This window comes from Pristiophorus japonicus, chromosome 12 (genome assembly GCF_044704955.1).
Source record: "Pristiophorus japonicus isolate sPriJap1 chromosome 12, sPriJap1.hap1, whole genome shotgun sequence".
NCBI lineage: Eukaryota > Metazoa > Chordata > Chondrichthyes > Pristiophoridae > Pristiophorus > Pristiophorus japonicus.
The window spans coordinates 93,394,620-93,403,259 of record NC_091988.1 but is presented as its reverse complement, the minus strand read 5'-3'; the positions used below and the strand labels follow the sequence as shown (position 1 = coordinate 93,403,259).

The 8,640-nt window shown below is 47.3% G+C and overlaps 1 pseudogene; it reads right to left on the bottom strand.

The window, feature by feature from the left end:
* Positions 1-240: 240 nt before the first annotated feature.
* LOC139277812 (U2 spliceosomal RNA) lies at positions 241-481 on the bottom strand (annotated as a pseudogene).
* Between the last annotated feature and the right edge of the window lie 8,159 nt (positions 482-8,640).

Genomic DNA, 8,640 nt, shown 5'->3' with positions numbered 1-8,640 from the left:
ATCAGCATGCTGAGGATACAAAATGTTAAAAAAAAATACACCAAATAAGAACCAGGATTCTCCAGCACATTCCTAGCCAAAATCGGGCAGGATTGCAGCTGGGAATAATGGGAAGTACAGATTTTTTTTTTTATAATCGTAGCCAATCTTTCCAATTCTTTGTCAGATCACAAACGCCAGAGGTCACTTTGCACACATCAAGGATTACCCTGCGCTAATGCTCTTAGCCAAAAGGCCTAGAGCCACTGCACCGTTCCTGGAAGTACTACAATACCAGGTTCGTGCCATGGAGGTGGATGGGTCAGGCCCCCCACACACCTCCGTGGAGGTGGATGGGTCAAGCCACCCCACCCACCTCCTAGTTCCAAAAAGCATAGGAGAACCACCTTCCTGATCCAGGGAGAACCACCTTGGGGTTATGGTGGTTACTCCCCTGTCAGGTCAGTTACGCATGATCTTAGCCAAAAGGCTGAGAAGCACAGATTTTTTTTTTTTAAATTCGTAGCCAATCGTTCCAATTCTTTGTCAAATCACAAACGCCAGAGGTCACCTTGCACATGCCAAGGATCACTCTGCGCCAATGCTCTTAGCCAAAAGGCCGAGAGCCACTGCACCGTTCCTGGAAGTACTGCAATACCAGGTTCGTGCCATGGAGGTGGATGGGTCAGGTCCCCCACACACCTCCGTGGAGGTGGATGGGTCAACCCTCCCCACCCACCTCCTCCAGGCTGAGAAGCACAGATTTTTTTTTTTTTTAATTCGTAGCCAATCGTTCCAATTCTTTGTCAAATCACAAACGCCAGAGGTCACCCTGCACATGCCAAGGATCACTCTGCGCCAATGCTCTTAGCCAAAAGGCCTAGAGCCACTGCACCGTTCCTGGAAGTACTGCAATACCAGGTTCGTGCCATGGAGGTGGATGGGTCAGGTCCCCCACACACCTCCGTGGAGGTAGATGGGTCAATCCACCCCACCCACCTCCTATTTCCTCAAGGCTTCAAACTGGCAGCTGGTGGAGTCTTGGCTACGAGAACAAGGCTGTTTGCCTTTAATCAGAAATCAATTACTTTGAAGGCACTTTGAACCAGGTGTTAAATGGTCGATATAAATACAAGTTGTTTTGTTGTGGGTGCATGACACCTGGGTCCCTGGAAGATTTCCCTCCTTGCACCCAACTTACCAGCGCTTCCCAGGGTTACCGTGGAAAGATGGCAATCAGCCCCAGGGAGATCCCCTCTCTGGGGTACGTCCGCCCCCTTAATTGCCCATCTGTCCCACTGGGACCAGATGAAACCAAACTCAGGAAACTGGGTCAGGATTCTGACAAATGTTGGAGGGGTGAGTGGGAAGGATAATGTATTTAAAAAATCAACATTTTCTAGGGATTACATAAGGTTTCCCTAGGAAGTAAAATCTCATGCCATCAGTACTTACAGCTCCCTGCAGTGATATCTAAATCCATTACTGCTGAAAACTGCAGTTTTGGGTCCTTTGCTTTTTTCCCTTCATGCAGAAAAAAACGATGCAATGATCGGTATATCCACAGCTTAAGTTATGCCAAGCCCGCACGCCTCTGCACTTTAATGCTAATGCCTTGTCTCAATGTATCATCATACTCAGGGTCACTTTTGATCTGTCTTGCTTTGGGAGCAGTGCCAACCTCTTCGATGCCATCAGTCAGTTTTTGTCAGCTTCATAGGTTGGGTTGATAGCGCATAACAGGGGGTCAATGAAGGTGTTTTTATAACGTTGACAGAAGCTTGTGCCTAAACAAGCTCTATTATTTAGAAGCTACAGAGCTTCTTACTCATAAAGCACTCTTGGCCCTGCTGAACAATCAGAAAGTAACCCGGTTAGCAAAGCCAAAGCTCCACGGAGTACTTGTGAAAAAATAGTTCGCACAATTGATGCCAGCTCATTAACATCTCTCATTTAGCGCCTTTTGAGAATTTTCTTTCTAAAAAATGGAGAGACCTTGTTATCTCACAGCTGTTTTGGTTAAGAGCGAGCTTTAATGAGGGTTGAGTAATTAAGTAAGAAGGAAGAGACAGTTCCTTTCCAGGGAAACAGTTCAAAGGTCCCGATGTTTTAAACAGCAGCCGCTGCATTCTGCTCGGTGACGGTGATGTGACAAAGTTGGGTGGGACGTTACCGAGTGGGTAAGTTATAATGGGAGGAATTGGGGTCGTAGAACTGGTCCGCCTCTCTGGCCAAGCAAAATTGTCGCCCGTCTCAAAGCTGTGCCCCCGACCCTGATTGACCTTCCGAACGAATGGTCATTAGATGGTCATTTTTGGTGGCCCATGCCGAGAGACTGACAGAAATGGTAGTGTGATGGGGACAGTGACTTTTTACACATTTAGGGGCCGAAATTCACCGTCCCCGAAGGGACACCTACCGCAGAGTTTGGGCGGGCGATCGATAAAATCGATCGACCGCCGCGGTCGGGTACTCTCCCCTCCCTGAGCCATATTCAGCTCGGGGAGGATTTGAGCGGTGTGCACTTCGGCTGGAAACTGCGCGGTGAAGCCGCTGCAAAGGAGACTTTCCAGTGGAGAGCTCTGCAGCGTGGGGGCCGCTGGGAAGCGACAAGGACCGGGATTTTCAGCTGCAAAAAGCTAAGCCTTTTCCCAGCGGTGCCCCCGCGAGGTATTCGAGTCGGTGCTCGAACGGGACACCGCTGGAGTGTTGCCGCGACCGGGGCCCTTTGGTAGGGAAATCGTTTTATTAATGTTAGTATTTATATTTAAGATTACAGCATCCACTGTATTTATCCTTTAATAGTTTTATTAATTATTAGTGATTTTATTTAAGATTACAGCATCCACTGTATTTATCTTTTAATAGTTTTATTAATTGTTTTGGCTCCATTCAACCTGCTGAGTGCTGCTCAGAGGTTTGCACATACCCCTGTACTTTTGTACAACTTTCGTGTCTGACTCTTTAGTGGAGGCCTGTGGGCTGCAGGGACCTGCTTGGCAGGGTTCACCCTGAGGATGGGAGGAGTGTTGGGAGGTGACACCTGGTACACCTGCTCAGAAGCAGGGCAGCACGCAGGAGAAGGCATCACCGTCAGCACCGTGCAGACAGGCAGCGGGCAAGGGAGGCATCAACCATGGTTCGTTCATTGTGTGCCAGACCAGTGTGCCTGCCGTCTTCACCGGCCCGAATCAGGATTGCGGTTGGCTGCTTGGGGACAAGGGATAGCCCCTGTCCACTTGGCTGCTCACTCCACTGCAGAACGCCAGGACAGCACCAGAGCATACAATGATGCTCATTGTGCCACCAGCTACATCATCGAGCAGTGCAAAGGCGTCCTTAAGCAAAGGTTCCGGTGCCTGGACAGCTCTGGTGGCACGTTCCAGTACTCTCAACAGGTCTCCATAATCGTCGTGGTCTGCTGCATACTGCACAACCTGGCTATCATGAGGGGACAGCTGCTGGAGGTCGAGCCAGCAGTACCAGGAGGAGGAGGCACAGGAGGAGGAGGAGGAGGAGGAGGAGGAGGTGAATCCCCGTCACCCCAGAGCTAGGAGGCGTCGACCCATCGCCAACCTAGAAGGGCCGGGTGTAGACTGGCCAGCACCCTCCTAGGAGGTGCATCCTCACATATATGGAGGTGCCTGACACCTCCCCTGCAATCTCCCTCCATGCATTATGTACTGACGGTCTGCCAGGTCTCCTGACATTTGGAAACAATATTCTTCTTCTGTCCCTAACAGCGTCCATCAGTGTCTCCAGCTCCATATCAGTGAACCTGTTGGCTCTCCTTGCACCTCTTACACCAGCCATCCTTCCAACCTCAGGGCCTTGCTGCAAATCCTTTAAAAAGGCCAGGGAGCAGATGGCTCATTAGAAACCCTTACCTACATGCTGAATTTCTCAAATGCTCAAATGAAGACAGTCACACCACTGAAAAATCCACTTTGGAAGGGTTCATTAGTGCTGGAACCCATTTGTTCACTTTTGGAGCTGAATATGGGATGGCGCAGCCACGAAACTATTTTGAAGCTAATGGCCATAAAAAGGTGGGGGGAGCACCGGCTTTCCAACGGTACTGAATTTTGGGCCCTTAGAATTTTCATATCAGAGCTACTGTGATTGATTGTTCTATAATCGATTTCACAAGCTTCCTGGATTTTCAAGGTGTTATCAGTGATAGAGTATACTAGTCAGTATCTCAGTGACCGACACTGTGGGTCAGTATCTCAGCGATGAACACTGTGGGTCAGTATCTCAGTGATGGACTGTGTGGGTCAGTATCTCAGTGATGGACTGTGTGGATCAGTATCTCAGTGATGAACACTGTGGGTCAGTATCTCAGGTGATGGACACTGTGGGTCAGTATCTCAGGTGATGGACTGTGTGGGTCAGTATCTCAGGTGATGGACTGTGTGGGTCAGTATCTCAGGTGATGGACTGTGTGGGTCAGTATCTCAGTGATGGACTGTGTGGATCAGTATCTCAGGTGATGGACACTGTGGGTCAGTATCTCAGGTGATGGACACTGTGGGTCAGTATCTCAGGTGATGGACTGTGTGGGTCAGTATCTCAGCGATGGACTGTGTGGGTCAGTATCTCAGCGATGGACTGTGTGGGTCAGTATCTCAGGTGATGGACTGTGTGGGTCAGTATCTCAGGCGATGGACTGTGTGGGTCAGTATCTCAGCGATGGACTGTGTGGGTCAGTATCTCAGCGATGGACTGTGTGGGTCAGTATCTCAGCGATGGACTGTGTGGGTCAGTATCTCAGCGATGGACACTGTTGGTCTGTTTCTCAGCGATGGACTGTGTGGGTCAGTATCTCAGCGATGAACACTGTGGGTCAGTATCTCAGCGATGGACTGTGTGGGTCAGTATCTCAGGTGATGGACTGTGTGGATCAGTATCTCAGTGATGAACACTTGGGTCAGTATCTCAGGTGATGGACACTGTGGGTCAGTATCTCAGGTGATGGACTGTGTGGGTCAGTATCTCAGCGATGGACTGTGTGGGTCAGTATCTCAGCGATGGACTGTGTGGGTCAGTATCTCAGCGATGGACACTGTTGGTCTGTATCTCAGCGATGGACACTGTTGGTCTGTTTCTCAGCGATGGACACTGTGGGTCAGTATCTCGGTGATGGACACTGTGGGTCAGTATCTCGGTGATGGACTGTGTGGATGAGTACCTCAGAGATGGTTTGTAGGGTTCAGTATGTTACTGACCCCTAAGAAACCATCTCTGGGTCAGTATCTCAGGTGAAAGGAGTCAGTGCTAAGAGGCTGCAGGGTGACTTGGACGGGTTAACTCATAGGCAAATGCATGTCTGATGCAGTATAATGTGGATAAATGTGAGGTTATCCACTTTGGTGGCAAAAACATGAAGGCAGAATATTATCTGAATGGCGGCGGATTAGGAAAAGTGGAGGTGCAACGAGACCTGGTTGTCATGGTACGTCAGTCATTGAAAGTTGGCATGCAGGTACAGCAGGCGGTGAAGAAGCAAATGGCATGTTGGCCTTTATAGCTAGGGGATTTGAGTATAACTTACTGCAGTTGTACAGGATCTTGGTGAGGCCTCACCTGGAATATTGTGTTCAGTTTTGATCTCCTAATCTGAGGAAGGATGTTCTTGCTATTGAGGGAGTGCAGCGAAGGTTCACCAGACTGATTCCCAGGATGGCAGGACTTGCATATGAGGAGAGACTGGATTGACTGGGCCTGTATTCAGTGGCGTTAAGATGAATGAGAGGGGATCTCATAGAAACACATAAATTCTGACGGGATTAGACAGGTTGGATGCAGAGAGAATGTTCCCGATGTTGGGGAAATCCAGAACCACGGGTCACCGTCAAAGGATAAGGGGTAAGCCATTTAGGACTGAGATGAGGAGAAATTTCTTCACTCGGGGAATTGTGAACCTGTGAAATTCTCTACCGCAGAGAGTTGTTGATGCCAGTTCGTTAGATATATTCAAGAGGTAGATGGACATGGCCCTTACAGCTAAAGGGATCAAGGGGTATGGAGAAAAAGCAGGAAAGGGGTACTGAGGTGAATGATCAGCCATGATCTTATTGAATGGTGGTGCATGCTCGAAGGGCCGAATGGCCTACTCCTGCACCTATTTTCGATGTTTCTATGTGTCTATCGCTGATGGACTCCAGGGGTCAATAGCCATCTTTAATGGTCTTTGAGGGAGTACGTGTGTGTAATGCTTTGTGATTCCAGTTATGAATTGTCCATAGAATTTCGTTGCACAGTCGGTAGTGTGCCTGTGGAAAACTAAAGGCCTCTTGATATTAAGGTTTTTTGTTTTCAGAAATGCGACCAAACGAAAGAGATAGAAAGGAAAAGACCAGCTCGTCGATTCCATCTCCTCCATTCGCCATCGAACCCATTCCATCCCACCCCTACAGCCAGGCAATTCAACGGAGAGGCACAAAATTCAGAGAAAAGAAACCCTAGGCGCAGAAGAAAGCACTCTGGGGAATTCCTCTCCGGACTTTGCAGGCATCTAAGGAAGTTCCAGAAAACCATGGGGACTGGTAGCACAACCCTGTCAACCCACCTACCCTCTATAACTGAGATCTCTTCCCTGCACAGAGCCCAGTGTGTGAATGCTTGCAGTGAATTGATAATATGAACAACAGGAATTCAGAGACAGAAACATGAATTATTTGACAGCAATCATATTGTATCATATTGATTCTCCGCTGAATATCGACTCCTGGAAGGTAAAGTTCCCTGCCGCGAATGTAGTCGGAAAATTAATCTCCATTGGCTCAGAATTTCCTGAAATGATGTAACCGGCAAGTTATGCCGAAGTTTCCACTCACCTTCCCGTCCCGTCACCTACACCGACATTGCATGAGATTGTCATTCGCATACGGCAGAATGTAACACCGGGGTAAAAGGAGCAGAATTGAGCTGAAACAATTCAGGCCCCGAGAAAAGTGCCACAAGTGTTGAGGCATCAAACCGTCGTTTATACACAGCATACAATCACGGAAGATTTTCCAATTTTTAACGTAAATCATTTTGATGCCTTAATGATGCATTCATTGATACTGAATATATATTGTAGATCTCAGTGAGGAAAAAAAAATATATATATACACACAAATAAAAATAAACCACGTAAAAACTGCCATAAAACATCAGAAATAAGATTTTGGGTCCTACACACTTCAGAACTGGTGTAAATTTGCATGAGCTGCAGTTTTGCAAGGGGGCGGAGCCACTTTAATGAGCGGCTCAGGGTATCGGAGGAGGTTTTGCAGAACCGGCATAAAAGATTGAAGAAATTTGGGCATGGCGTAAAAATGTCACTTACGCCACAATTTCCTCGATTGCTTGCGCCAAAAGTCAGCATTACACCGTTTTTACGCCATTGTTTCGGTGCTAGTTCACAGAAAGCTTCAGCTCATCTCCAGTTGCCTCAGAGTCAGAAGGTTGTGGGTCCAAGTCTCACTTCGGGCCTTAAGTAGATAATCTAGACAGACACTTCAGCACAGTATTAAAGGAGTGTTACATTGTCGGAAGTGGTATCTGTTGGAAGAGATGTTAAAACCTGGTTGAGTATACATGAAAGATCCCATGACACTATTCGAAGGGCAGCAATTATCCTTCAGCCAACATGACCAAATTGATTATCTGGTCATTCATCTGATTTGCTGAGTGCAAATTGTCTGGCACGTTTGCCTCCTAAAAAAGAGTGAATACATTGCAAAATGTACTTAATTGTCTCTGAGGCACTTTGGGACATCCTGGGGATGTAGAGGCACTATATTAATGCAGTTATTTGTTTGGCATTGTAAAATGGTCTTTCCCTAAATGATTAGGCAGTGGCACAGTTCACTGCTGTGATATATTCTTTAGGACATCACCAACACACAGACGTTACAAGATGGCTTCATTACATAATGTGACTTGTCACATGGCCCTTTTATTGTTATACATCAGGAGTTGCATTACCACAGTGGTCCACTAGGTGGAGCTATATTACAACAGCGCTGGATCCAGATTTGAATTGATTATTTCAGTGAGTCCATGAAGGAATACTTCACTCTGCAATAATCCTCGAAGGGGTCGCAACACTGGGCTTATTTAATGTCAGTACATATCAGATGTCCACTGACTGTAAAACAAAATGCCAGACTGCCAAGCTGGGAATGATTCCAATCAATTTCCCACTCAACGCTCACACCTGGTATCTCAGTGTCAACCCTGCGGCTTGGTCACCTCTCAGCATTAAGCATGACCTGAGTGTAACATAGTTTTATCCCAATTGTGGCACACCGCGCAAAAGAAGATATTGTGAAACAGAAGTGAGGCTGTTTGCTTGTGATTGATTGCACAATGATCAGCTCCATTCGTAATTCCTCAGACAATAAAGCAATCCATGCTGCATGCATATATATGGCCAAGACGTTCTGATCAAAAGCAAACTTTTGACTGTCCATAATTGCTGTCAAACATCTTCTCAAAATCGATTGGCACAATGGAAGGGACTCACCTGACCAAGTTAACCCTTCTTAACTGGACACTGATGTTTTGAATCCGGTAAAGGGTTTGTCAGCGAAATACAGAGCCACCCCTGAGTCTCCAATTCAGTCGCCAATTGAGCAGTCACATCAGGAGTTGGTTTGTAAGGCAATA